Below are 15082 nucleotides of genomic sequence, written 5' to 3' on the forward strand. Positions count from 1 at the left end.
CGACCATATTTTACCGCTTCGCATAATTTCGAAGACTGCTAAAATCCATGTTCATTAATCACCGTGTGCCTTTTAAAGTTTGTTAAGTAGATTCGCCCTCAAACTCGAATGAAACAAAAATCGATGGTACCACTGCTTACAACAACGAAATCGCATAACATTCATTCCATTTTAATTGTTTAGCCTCGTTTAACGAGTTTTCAACCGTTTGAAACGAGGTATCAATTCGATTTGGGTGTATATAATAAACGAAGTTTCTATGTCATTTATTCCTTAGTCCTTGGAGATCTAAACAACCACATCCATACTATAAGCAAAATAAAGTTATCAAACTATTGTTATTCATAAATATCCAAAGAATAATTATTGAAATAAGTTTTATTATTAACTTCATTTATCACAGCTATTATTATGATACAATATTGGTAATCTCTTGTCGGTTGGATACAGTTTTTAAATTTTTCAAAACCAAACGAACTGCCAGGGATAAAATTATTTCAATGGTTTTAAATTGTTTTGAACGAGTTTGTTTTAGTATTAATAAATTATTTATTATTTGCTTGTTTTATTTGCACATACACACACATTGAACAAATGGTATACAATTTTAAGATTCTGTACGTAATGTACGACGTTCATATTTCTCAATAGGAATTTATGGTGGGATTAACATTTATTTGCACATCAATGTAATTCTTACTTTATTTGTATCTTCATCGGTACAGTTTATACATTTTTTCTACTTATGTCCCATAACATGTTTAAATTGAAAAATAGAAAAGTAATATATAGTATGCAGTGTATAAATTAAACTTTAAATTTCTGAAATTGTATTTTATGTAATTTTAATTTTGTTTTTAACTAATATCTGAGCTAGTAATATATTAAGTGTACGATTTTTTATTTTTTATTTAGTTGATTAATTTAAATTGTTGTCAACACGTTATTTCTTTTTAAATAATAAAAATTTAAAATGCGTCATCATCAAATTTAAAAAGTGATAGTCTCAAAGGATATGTGAAACTCCATTATCAGTGGTCAGACAGATATGGGTGAATGGTATTTATGTATTATTCTTTTAAACTTGAAATCATTAGAAAAATATCCTAAGAGAAAAAAAATCAGGTGAATCAAATTTAAAAAGTAGGTTGACCTTTTAACATTCATTTTCACAAAAAAAAAATAAACTCATCTAAAATTTAGGAAAATCGTAAATTGTAAATTCTCATGGACAGCACAAACTAATTAAAAAAGTTCGAAATAATACGATATCTTTAAATAAATAATAAATATAATTTAATATAAATACTATTTCGACCAACTTATTTTATTTTGTAATGTTTATAAATCAATCATTCTTGTGATTTTCCGGTATTTTTTTCTCCTTCAAATCAAATATTAATAAAAATCTTATAACAAATTTTTAATCAATATTCTAAATAAATATATTCTTTTGAAAATCGTAGTACACCATAGTAAATGGTGATATTATCATTCGATAAAAATATCATGTCTCTATGATCATTTTTTAGTTTTAATGAAAACAAGAATTCAATTTTTTTGAAAACTTGTATGACATACATTTTTTTTGCACTTTTATAACTTATTGCTACTTTATTTTTATATAGAGAACTGTTAGAAAAATTATAAAATAATCACCATTCAAATTATAAGCTAGAAAAATGTTTTCTTAGAAATTCTTATGATAATGATGATGATGGTTGTAGAATCCTTCTAATCAATGTCTGCTACACAGGCATAATAAAAACACGCCATGGTAAATTCTCGTTTCAATCAAAATCTAAATTGTATTTGGGTTATTCTCGAAAATATGAAAACGCACAGTAATAAAACCATTATTCAGTCGTTAAATTATTTATTGCATATCGTATTATCATTTATTTTATTTGAATTATTTTTTTATTCTTCTATAATTTAATATAAAGTTTGAGTTACAATACATATAACATTTTTTCGTATTGTTTTGTTGAATATTTTCTACGAAAATGCAAACGTATCAAAAACCGTAAGCAATTATAATCTGAAGTATATTTGAAGGGCTACAATAGAAAACGATAACAGCAAATATTCTTAAACAGTTTAGAATTGCAATTTTAAAGTTTAAGAATTCAAAAAACCAAGATATAGAGTACATAGAAATTAAAAAAAAAGTATTATGGTAATATAACTAATTTTTGATAAAATAAAAATAAATTTATTTACTTTTTAAAACAAATGACAAGATGATAAAATTATCTGATTTTTTTACCATTATTGTTTTTTCACGTAGCCCTTCATTTATAGATGTAGTTGTGTATTAAATTTATTAAATGTTGTGTATTTATTCGAAAACGAATGATAAAAAAAAAGTACTTTGAAAAAACGATAAAACATTACGTTTACAGTATATAAGTTACAATTAAAATATATTTATATAATGTATAAATCTAAAATATTTTAATTTTTATAAATAAATAACGCTAATAAATTAGGTTTAAATATAATTTTTGAAAATGATTTGCTTACGTGCGGGTTCATGCGTAGAATATTTTATAACTCGTACGCACACAGGATTTCCCGTTGTGGGCCGATCCTCCAATAATTAGATTCAGTTGGCCTCCATAAATTAAAAAGGCCTAATCCACCACCGTACCTCGAGCACGCTAACACCGCTTCGCACGGAAGGAGTCGGATTACGATTGAACGGATTCCGACAATGAAATCGTAAGGCGGTTTGTCGTTGCCACTCGAACGGGACGACGTGTTTTTTTCATCGATTCCGATGCGGGTATCGCACAAACGCAACGTTTTCTTTGATAGACGGAGAGCCGCAGTCCGTGTCATGACGCGTTGAAGCGCACAAGAGTCGGTCGTTCTTTTGGCGGACGCAGTAATGTCGATCAATCTCGCGGTGGAGAATATATCTTAGTTCTGAGCAGGAAAGAGGGGTGGATTTAAAATTCACGGATCTAACGCGTTTCTATTTTATTGGAGATTTACTACCTACTTTGATCAGCACGAAAAATATGCAAATTTTGGTTTTAAAAAACCTTCTACCAATATATAGTTTAAAGTTTTTAATAAAACGTCTAGTGGAGCAGATTCTCTGAGGGGGAGGGTACCACGTGATGGGGAACCTGAATATTCTTGGCAATTTCGAACACCAATAGGGTCTCTACAACGTTTCGTTAAGCGAATAATTTAAATACACGATCAAATTTGTATCATTGCCGTTCCGGAGCTTATCGTCGAGAATGAATCCATGGTGATCGTCGTTCGAGTCATCCCCGAATGACCCCGACCCAGTCACGTTATTACGGTGTATTCCATCCGCCACCGCACTGAGGTTTTTTCCCAATTCATCAACAAACGATATTGTCGGACAACTTGAATCCGTGAACTACAAACGACTATTACCGCCCGTCGTAGCTCGGACAAACATAGTATGACTATAGATAACGACTCTTGGTGACCTCCGTGTAAATGGAAGAAGTTCACCACGGCGTATTCTGTTGTTTTAACGTATTTTCGACTCGCGGAAACGGTTAGAAACTTTTTGCGTTGTCTTCTCACGGACAGACAGTGGAATCAGTTTGCTTCCGAGACTATTATTTTCTCACCTTTCTCTTTCACTCTCTCTCTCTCTCTTCCTTTCTCTCGCTCTTTTTTCTGTCTTTTTCTTTTTCTAAGGCCCTGCGCTCAATTTTTATTAGACGGGAGAAAAGTTTCAGACATATTACAAGTAAATTATCATGTCGAACGCATGTATTATTTTTAGTGATTGAAAATACTTGTATGAGTGATTGTTTGAGAATAGGTTCAGACCACCGCGATCAGAAAGAGTGGGAATGTAGGAAGATATTGATAGATGAACAGTAGTGATGGTAATTTTACATGCGCGCAACTTAAAATATCTTTTAAATATAATTTAATATTGGAAGTCAATTTTTCATTTTCACTTTCAAACAGTTGTTGGATGAAATTTCACAAGAATTAGTTTTGTTATACTTACATTTTATTTTATTTAGTATAATGTATAGTTATAGTGTTTTTAAAATATCATGGCACATACCATAAGTATATAACATTTTATACATAGACGATAATTTTAAATTTAAAGCGAATCAATGTATGTTACGTTTTGAAAGAAAAATCAACATGCATTAAATTCAACTGTCACCATTAAGGTTGGAATATTCTTTATATTTTTTTTTTTTTTAACAATAAAGAGTTATATTTTTAAAGTTTTATTCTCGCGCGAATGCTAAGTAATCTGATCATAATGAAGACTAAGACATCATCACGTTATGACTTCGTGATTCTTTTGTCCCAATGAACACGCAGAGCTGATAATTTGAATTTGAGTTTGCTAAGCTTGTGATAGCCAAATACCCATGAATTTCAATAGGGAAACTGTCATCAAACTACTCTGCAGGTGGATGCATTCTCACGGTAATTCCCACTTTTTAAAAATATGAACCAGTTATATTTCTTAACTTAAGGTCTTGAAATAAATAATTCGTTTCATGAAACGTAACAATTTTCGAGAAAAAATTGAATTTATGAAATTGAGCATTATTTAAAAAAATTATCTGATATCCGACTTAAACGAATCTATTTAGTTATACATTATGCAAATAATCCAAACATATTATTATAGTTTAATAACTTAGTCAATGGATTGGCTGTCTGTCGAAATATTATCTAATAAACATTTTCAATATAATCACAGTGCTCAGTCAATTGATATGCGGTCGTTTAGAAGTTAACGTTTTATTATGTCTCATTAGTAAAATATCTGTAATCAATGTTGAACCATTTACCATACGAAACATATTCCCGATGAGATGATTCTGATATAACTATAATAAAAACTAAACATTTTATTGCATATGTAGTTACTTTTTGTTATTAAATGATACTGACATTCTGACTTCTAAATCATAGAGGATATTTTTATAACTTTTCTCGAGATTCCCGTTAGAAATTCTGATTTCCTGATTGAAACAGTTATCGGCATTACTCAAAACGTTTTTGTTTTGACAGTTATAGTCGCATTATTCAACGGAACTTTTCTATTCAGACGTCGTATGAAAATAAATTCACTATTATGTTCGTTGTTGAATACTTTTCATGAAAAACTAATGCTCGAAAAATACTCATCTATATCTTCCCGAACGACCGTTGTCTACCTTACTGTTAATATACAAGAATACGTATAAATTAACACAAGTTATTCATAAAAACGATAATACGAAATGGAATAATAATATGTGAACGCAAATGTATAATTTTTTAGAAACGTAGGGTTAAGAATTTTCTCCCGCCCTCACCCCTCATCGACTTTCATTATGGTTATAGTTTAGTATATCCGTTGCCCTAGCTATACATACCATAAAACTGTTGAAGTTATAAGGATAATCACGTAAGACGGGGTAACTAGTAAATACAACATGATAAAATACATAGTTTTCCTCGTTTATTCATTGTTTTAATCTTTTGAACTCCTATAGAAATATAATTCCCGACCCCTGTTCTGGTCGGTGGTCAATCGTTCTGTTTTTACGTCATTATAATATCAGGTACAATGGATACTGATCGATCGTGAACCTCTACGAATGGGATAGGGTCTGCACTCCGATGATGAATCAACTACACTCCCCTACCCGTCCCCCGTGAATATCGCCGCAAATGCGTAGGTTGGCCGCAGCGGATGTAAAACGAGCAATCGACTTAAAAGGGGTCTGGAGGATGCGTAAAAACGGTTCTCAGCTAATCTAGTTAAGTCGACAGATAATAGTGCCGAGTACATCGGTGAGGGGACCGTGCCAATTCCACACCACGCGCCCCACCGGACGTTAAATACAAAAGATTTCTCGAATTGTTTGGTTAAAATATTATACCGTTTTAATCTTTATTAATTTCGAAATTCATTATACGCACCTAAAAACTTTACGAACTTTACTTAACGGACGACTTAACGAACAAAAACCATTGTTTAAACAGCGTGCACTGTAGAACGCGTGTTCCCAAAATATTTAATGAATGTATTTATCGCGGTGCGTGCATGCGGCCTTGAACACATAATTAGAGGTGTGCGCGTATGAATAATAATATACCAATAACGCCTATAATGTACGCGCGTCGTTTGATTTCGTTTTCGATTTAATATTCGGTGTTTTACAATGCGAATGCGAGTTAATTCGGAGCTATTTAACGTTGGTATAACGTGTCTGTATATCTAGTCTGGTGTGTACGGAGAGAAAGTCATGGAGAGCGAGTGAGTTATATGGAATCAGAGTATTTCATTAACGCGTACCGTTAAGTTCTAGTGTCAATTTAATTTACAAGTTATAATAAATTGATAAAAATAAAACGAAAATCACTCATCACGTAGCATTTCGACGACACAATATTAACAAGTCTGGGCAAATTAATGATATTTTTTAACTTATTCCAAGTTATTTTCTTTTCAATTAAACTATTAATTAGGTTAATTTGCATCATATTTAAATATATTAAGTTAATAAATAACGTTAACTTCAGTCAGTTAAAAAAAAATAAAAAAAATAAAATTTAAATTTAATATCCGTGCTTAATTATGTGACAAAAAATAAATTTACAATTAAACAAGTTAGGTTAACAAATAACTGCAGTTGACAGTTGACAACTGCAGTTGACACTTTAATAATACTTTAAAGGTAAATACTAAATGGTAAAATGATACAATAATGTAGTGTGTAAGTGTAAGCATAGAGGTATAAAAAAAATGTTATAACAATTATCTATATATATGTAATATAATTTTTATGCTCATGGTTATTAATTAATATCTGTTTTTAGACGGTCGATTACTGTTTTTCGAGCCCTACTAATAGTTATTACTATTTATTATCTTGATCAATATATTTTTAACTTAAAATTAAAGTGCACAATTTTTCAATTTTCGGAGTGAATTTAATTTTAATTTTGATAATTTTACTAAGCTTAATAGGAAAATTGAAAAGTTATTTTAGAAAAAAATGATTTGAGTTCAATTAAGTTAAATAATCTCAAATTTTAATTTAAAATACAACTTATTAACTGGGTAATGTCCAGGCCGGGATATAAGTGTTTGTAATATTACATATTTCCTACGACTGGAAACGTTCCATAATATCATCTTCGAGTGAATTTCAAAAGCAGTTGGGCCATCGTGAGGACTTAAATCAAAAATAAATACATCGAAAAAAATATGCTTTAGATTCGATGAACGTATGAATCGCATCATAACGTATAATGACAATCGATCATGGAAGAAATATTTTTAGAAATGATTTCGTAAAGCCTATTGCTCTGAGTATGATCGACTACCGCGTGACGGTACTTCTTCTTTTTAATCGATAACATAATAATAACAGCGAGAACAATACATGGCTAAATACAACGCATGTAAACCGAACGGGAATAATATATAATTTATATTGCATAATGCAATAACATCTATAGCGCTAACGGTCGTATAATATGATATTATGTAGATTTATCGGGAAACGTTGAGCATTTCGATCGTGGGTCCCTGATTTCGTTTTAGCATAATAACGTCAGTGTACACAGTGAAGCTTACAGCCCTCAGATCATGTTACACACCACCACCGGCACATACCTATCATGTATACATCGAATCGGAATCCCAATGCGGGTTTTTGTACTGTCGATTTGCCGTACGGCGGTGAAACAATAGGCATTGTTCGTTGGACATTATATCGTGTTTGGCATTTAAATGGCTTCCTTTTGTACGCACTGCCAATAACGAATAATAATAATAATAATAATTGTCTAACATGATCGGAAATTCACCGGTAAGGGGGTTGTCAGAAAATTATAGTACGATGGTTACGTCTTAGACCCGGGATCGGCAACTCAAAGTTACTAGAGAACTAATTTTTAGGAAATTAAAATCTAATGGGCCAGAGCATACAAAATAAAAAAAAAGTTCATTCAAAATATGAATTTTAATTAGCATTTATATACACCAAAATAATAAATTCAACACACACAAATAGTACGAAGAAATTAATATTTTTAAATATTTCGGTACAAATAGCTATGGTTGAAAGTTATACGTTTACATTAGGGATGGGCAAAATTGTTTGAACATCAATATTCGATGTATCGATACATCGATTTTTAAAGTATCGATGTGTTCGATGTATGGGTGAAAAACCATCGGTTTAAGAACATCAAGTTTAAAAACATTGAAATTTTTTTTTTTCCTCTAGAACTGCCATCTGTTGCTCAACTTATTATCTGTACATTGTACTATTTTTTTAATAAAATAACAAATTTAAGAGTTAAAATACTATGGTTTAACTTATATTTTTTAAAAACATATTAAATACTTACAATCAGGTCTCGTAAGTTCATGATGCAATTGCATGTTTTCTTTGCTACATCGGAAAGTATACTAATTGAGATAAAAATCCGTTTCATAACAATGGTAATAAAAATGTAATAGTTTAATAGATGCATGTTTTGTGTTTATTGGCATATTTAGCATAAAGTTTATTTTTTTTTTTTTTTGAGTTATTAGCGTATATTATTTTATGTAAATTCAGCGAAATCGTTTTTTGTGGAAGTCAAGAAAAAATTAAATCAATAAATATTTGAATTATTCTTATTTACTTTTCCGAACTTGTTTATACTCGTAAAATCTTAGTATTTATCAATATTTTTAATTTTTAATGGCATTAAATTTTATAAGTTAAAAGTAGTACCACGAAAACAATTTTATTGCGTACCACTATCACTCTCCTCTTATTGACGTGTCCATTGCAATCTATCTATTTTCGTCTCAACGTGTGTTCATTAGTTATAATTGTAATAAAATGTAACAGAAGAAAAAATATTAAAATATTACTTTTAAAAATATAAATAGATAATTCTTATTATTTTAAAAAATACTTTAATGTTTTTTTTTCGTGTAAAGTAAAGGATTTTTAATGCATATTTGATTAAATTTTAGTGCATTATTGCATGCTTATTTATTCGTTTTTTAGTTCATGTATTTACGAGCCCTTATTATAACCATATAGTGTATAATGAATAACAATTTTTGTATACTACATACTAAAATAATACAAAAAAAAAAAGAAGAAAATTCGAACTTTTCGAACATAAACATCGACTTTTAATCGATTAATTGAAAACAAATTATAAATGTTTTTTGCACATCCCTAGTTTACATAAATATGATATTTAGATATTTATCGATGTTTAATACCAAATAATAATAATTATTATGTCAATAAGATAGAGTATAGACGATAAACTTTAAAATTATATGATGTAATTTGAAAATATAGCACGGGCCAGATAAAAAAGGCTCGCATGCCACTAGTTACACACTCCTGTCCTAGATGGTTATCTAACATCACTATTTTTCCGGCGCGCTTGTTTCTCAGATTCCTTAAACGTTCATACAACTGTTCTACCTAATCTAGGCGCGGTGGATGATATTTTTTTCCATCGGTTCGATTCATATTTTTTTCCCTGTAAGGGCGGCTTAACCACCAATGTCATGAGGACTAATTAAATCAAGCAATTTAATTGAGTTTCATCGAATCATCATAGAACGTTTTCGTTTTCGCAATATAATTATTATAATGATTTCCAAGAACGAATGTTAAAATCCAAAATCATGTGATTGGAATTAATTATGATTCGACGGTAGTGGATTCCGTGTAATTCTAGTAATAGATGTTCATAATTAGTTTTCCAGGACGCTTACCGCAAAGTGATGACGTTACCAACTTTTATGTTAATGAAGGGACAAATAAAGAAATAATAAAAAATAAAAATAAAAACATTTTATAAAACTTCTACGCCAACGGAAATATACTACCTATGCATTACATATACTCGTCAATGTATTTAAAAGTCCATTCAGCTTGGTTAATATACAGTGTAGTCGATAAATCATTCTATCTATGGTAAATAATAACATTGTCAGACGTCGTCGATTACGTACATAATATTCCATTGATGTCTCGATGTTTACACCCAAAAGCATTCTGATTCACTTTATGTTGCAACTCGTTTCGTGTATCCATCAGCGGTGTACAATGATATCCGTTCACAGCACTGAGGGTGGTATTAATAACAAATATTAATAATAACATTTCAACCGTGCAGCCAGTAACAGTCCGTTTCTTCGAGTACCGATTGCAAACGTTTGCGTATAAAAAAAAACGCCGTATCCATTTTAATAATAATAAAGCGAGTCACCCAAATGGTAAACGAACCGCATTATTTCTTCGATAAAGTATTTTGATTGTATACAATATAATATTTAAAGTAATTTCAAGTCCATATCAAATGCGATGAATGAACCGTAAGCTAATGTTTTCGAAAATATTATTTATCTATACATATTTTATTATTGGACTTGCTATGCATTAGTAAAAGAAAAAAATATATATATATATATAATTTTGTGTATTCTTTACATCCATAGAAAGTACAATATAATGTTATTCATTTATTAATAAAACTGTATCTGAAACTAAATAAATCATTATAAAACCACTTCAATAACTGTATGGAACTATATTGAACATTTTCAATAAAAATTACAAAAGTTTTAAATTAAAATAAACACCATAAATTTAGCGAAAAATAAATTTCAAGTAAATCATATAAATATAAAAGCGTTTACTTGTAGCTTCAAAATTTGTTATTAGATTCATTCCATATTTTATTCAGTTCAAAGATTTACTAAAAACTACAGTATACTACAGTTGGTTTGGAAATTATTTCCGTGCAATAACTTATAAATTTCTACTATTGGAGGAATATTTGTGTTAATTAAAAAAATAAATACCATGTAAATTCTTATTCTTATTATTATTTTTTATTCATATCACCTGCGCGTAATTTATCGAATTTTTTTCTTTTTTTTTTGCCAATCTATATATGATGTGATTATATTTTAATAAACATTTTTATCACCTGATTTCATTGGCACATCGAATGTTTCGTAAACACATGCATTATGATGTAAAATAATAAATAATATACAGACATTTAAACTTGAATTCATCATGACATGCAGCAGTTGTACGATAATACTAACAGAACATTACCGACGTTTATCTTACTCAGGATGGGTGACTAAGATATAACAATCACTTCGACGTGTATAATACATTTGTTTTTGTGAGCGTTGACTTATTGTTGTGCTACAAAAGGATTCAATATGTTTTTGAATATTTTGAATTCCGTGTCCCTAAAAGGCAGTTTTCCCCATGTTACATTACAGTTATGAGAAAATATTTTAACATTACTCCTAGGAGGTCACTGAATTATACATATGTATGCTGAATACGTATACTGAGTGATATTTTAAGCAAATTCATCTCATTTTATGTTTAATTTATGTATTTTTTCAAGTTATGAATCATTATGTATGTAATTATATATATATATATAATAATACTATTTTTCTAATACAAAAATTTCTTATATCTATAAATGAGTTGCCTATATTATTATAATTTGTTTTCTTCAAATGGAAATACCATTATTTCAACCCAAATAATTATTGAGCTAATTTTTCAGGAAATTTCAATTTAATATGATCAAAATGTAGACCTGTACATTCAAAAATATTTAAATGTATCTATTCACAAAGAACTTGGTATAATTTCTTTGAACAGTGTAATCAATTATTGATTTTTGATTTTACTATGTTATTTAAAAGCATAATACATGCTTAAAGAAAGAGTGAACATGCTTGAAAAATCACCCTGTTTATACGCTGAGTACGTATAAAAGTAATAAAAAACAACCGTCTCACTCGAATCGTCTTCGACATTCCGAATGGACCGTTATTTCAGGGTCAGTGATCTGCTAAATGGTTTGTTCATTATTTATCCTTGTCTTGATGACCCGATGTTCACGCATCACCACCAAAATCGTTGAAAACCCGGGATGGCAATGATAAGGCGAGCACGAGCGCGAAGTATCACATCGTCGAACAAATTTGCATCCGATCCTGGTTACCCTCTGGGGGATGGCGATTTATTCAATCGATTTTCGTTCCAGAACCCACTTCTCTCCCTTACCTCTTACCCGTATCTACCACCAATATTCGGGTTATCTTATTAACGATTGATTATATGTCTGTCTGGCGAGACATAACGCTGGTCGGGTGAAAAACTGACGAGATCCTTCTTAGCATACGTCACATGCTGCTATGTGACTACGTGCACGGTGATAATTGTACTATAATAATACAACATTATGAAACATACTACACTTCTACTGAACAAAATTTGTCCGGTCTCTCCGTAATTTGAATGCCAAGATCGTATTTACACATTTGTGTTGTGGTTTGGAAATTCGATTCAGAGTCAACGGACGCGCTCTATTATTTTATCATAGACAGATAACTGCAACATTACGCTACGCTATTGTTGAGTACGAAATGCATAATCAAAACGTTTAACAATATCGTGTCATTCTGTTCGCTACTTGAACACACACACACACACACACAATCAAAATCAACCGATCATTTGTCATCAAGGTGGTCGTGTGCACGAGGATATCGAATCGTCATCGAAAAACAACAATTTCTGACGAATATGAACGATGCCAAAATATGATAATAAATTACCACGTGAATAATTATGGTCGTTAGGAGGTGAATTGGTATATCGGAAAATCGAAAAAGTTCCAGATGAAACAGTCCTCGTATGGATGACTCAGTTTAACTTAGTTTTCGACTTCCTTTTTATTTTTATTTATTTATTATTGAAGAGACGCTTTTGGTAATATTATTTTTCGAAAATTTTTGAATTTACAAAAGTTTATTATGACTTTCTTTGAACTTTCCGATCCGAAAAATATCCGCGTTTACGGTTGTTTAATTACCCGACGTAGATGGTGAATATTATAATTGCGATGATCTACAACGACGCGGTGGTGATGCATCAAAATTTGTCTTTATCAGAATTTCACAATCAGTTTTTGTTGGGAGTGCTTACGAAAACGGAAGGACCTGACATGATAATAGTATTAAAATATGTTTATTCTTTTTTTGTTTTCATCTTTTAACGAACTCGCTGCGGCGTTATTAATTACAACGGCGATTACGCACTACTGTTAGCAGCAATCTGTTGGTGGTTTATAATAACATCGAACAATGATAAAAATTATACTGAAAATTGTGCGAGACATGCTTTCATTATATCATATTATTATTTTACCCTCACGGTTTGCGTGTAGTATTTCCAACTTCTTTACCCATTTCTCGCCGATTCTCCGCTGTTGTACAATCATAAACAACTCTGTTGCGTGCTGTCGTTCAATCGTAAAGATGTTGAAGATTTAGGAAAATATTCCAAATAAAAATACTCAATATATTTAAACTGTTTATTTTAAAATTTTTCTAAGTACAAATGATTAATTTAAAAGATGATCTGGCGTGGAGGTGCTTGCGACTACTCGTATAAATCACATCTAAATATTGGTCTATTCCCAACCCCCTTATATATTTAGGTCTCGTAGGAATCAATCTTGCTGCGCTGTGCGAAAGTCGTTTTTGATTATTATAAATATAAGATTTATCGCTTTAGTGACTTCGTTAATATTGCTATTCGCACATCTTCCATATTTGTCGTGATTCTTTCTAATTACATTTGAAATGTAACCATACAATTCACATATAATATGTATTTGTTTACCTTCTGATTTTAATTAAAATTCCTTTCTATTCATGCGAATGCGAATATTATAATAATTATAATCATTTACCGAATTCTATTATTTATGATTTACGTGGTCCTGCCCATGTTGTAAGAGTCGTAAGGACCCACATCTATGTATGTTCGCAACAACTCCGTCGAAACAGAATATTGGACGTACGTTTTTTTGTTTTATTTGTCTCCCTCCATAGTTAGTGACTCGTTCATTTTACCAGGCGGACCTTTGGAGTGAAAAAAAAAAAAGATAATTCTACCCCCATCCGCTGTTTTAACAAAGTCACGTGGGCCTCCCGTTAGAGCGCTGTCAGATCGGTAGTCATGGTGGTTGACGCGCGGATGTGCGGACGAGGAAAATAGAGTATTTTTATGGCAAAGTCCGGAGCATCGTTCGGAACTATATACCGATCCTGAGGGATACGAATTCTGCGGCGGAAAGAAAAAATTCATGTCATCGTGTCTAAAAACATTTCACACGCACTACATATACCTATATCATACGACGCGGTTGGTCTTCAGGGGACATACCCTCGTTTTTATTTGATTTTGCCTACCATTCCTTTTGTTATTTGTTCACGTCAAATGTACCTCATCTATTCTACTGTGTGTGATCACGGCGCAGACGTTTTGCTGCTTATATTCATAATAACAAACTATAAAGGTGTCTTGAAGAATTTTTCTAGATATATCGAAAGAGCTTTTTAATACTCTTTCACTATTCGTAATACCATGGTCATAATAAGTGACCACAATTGTTTTACCCTTAATTTATTGCATTACAGTTGTTACGAGAGTGCATGTGCTTGTGTATGTAAAGATTAGAGGTTTCTCTCAAGTCCACATTTCCCTCAAATACATCTATAACTATACGTTTTCTCTTAACTACGCTTTATACGAGCATCACAGAAATAAAATAATAGTCTATAGAATTTCAATAAAACCCCATATCAAAAAAAAAGGTTTTGAATTTTTTCAGGTTAAAATATTTATTTTATTATTTTCTTCTTCTTCTTTGCCTTTTTCCCAACTATTTGGGGTCAGCCACCCTTGTCCTAAGCCTTCACTCATCTCGATTTTCTACATACACCAACAATCCTAATATAATTGTCAATCATATCCAACCATCTTTTTTCTTATTTTTTTTTTATTTATAAAATTTTTTTTATTATTTTAAGTTGGTTTATCAATTTCTAAACTTAATACGATAAATATTTAGTTTGTAGATGTTTTTCATTTTATATACAAATTTGGGTTAATGCCGTTCCAAGTAACATGAAAAAAATCATATCTTTCCAATTAATCTGCTTACGCACTAAAACAAAATCTCCCTGGTATGT

The 15082-nt window shown here is 30.7% G+C and overlaps 1 protein-coding gene across 1 annotated transcript in view; it reads left to right on the forward strand.

Annotated features, from left to right (window-relative positions):
- Positions 1-15082, forward strand: part of LOC112683787 (contactin-4-like) — a 577774-nt gene that overhangs the window by 244068 nt on the left and 318624 nt on the right. The gene's annotated exons all lie outside the window — the stretch shown is intronic.

Source organism: Sipha flava, unplaced genomic scaffold (genome assembly GCF_003268045.1).
Source record: "Sipha flava isolate LNK unplaced genomic scaffold, YSA_version1 236_pilon_pilon, whole genome shotgun sequence".
Taxonomy (NCBI): domain Eukaryota; kingdom Metazoa; phylum Arthropoda; class Insecta; order Hemiptera; family Aphididae; genus Sipha; species Sipha flava.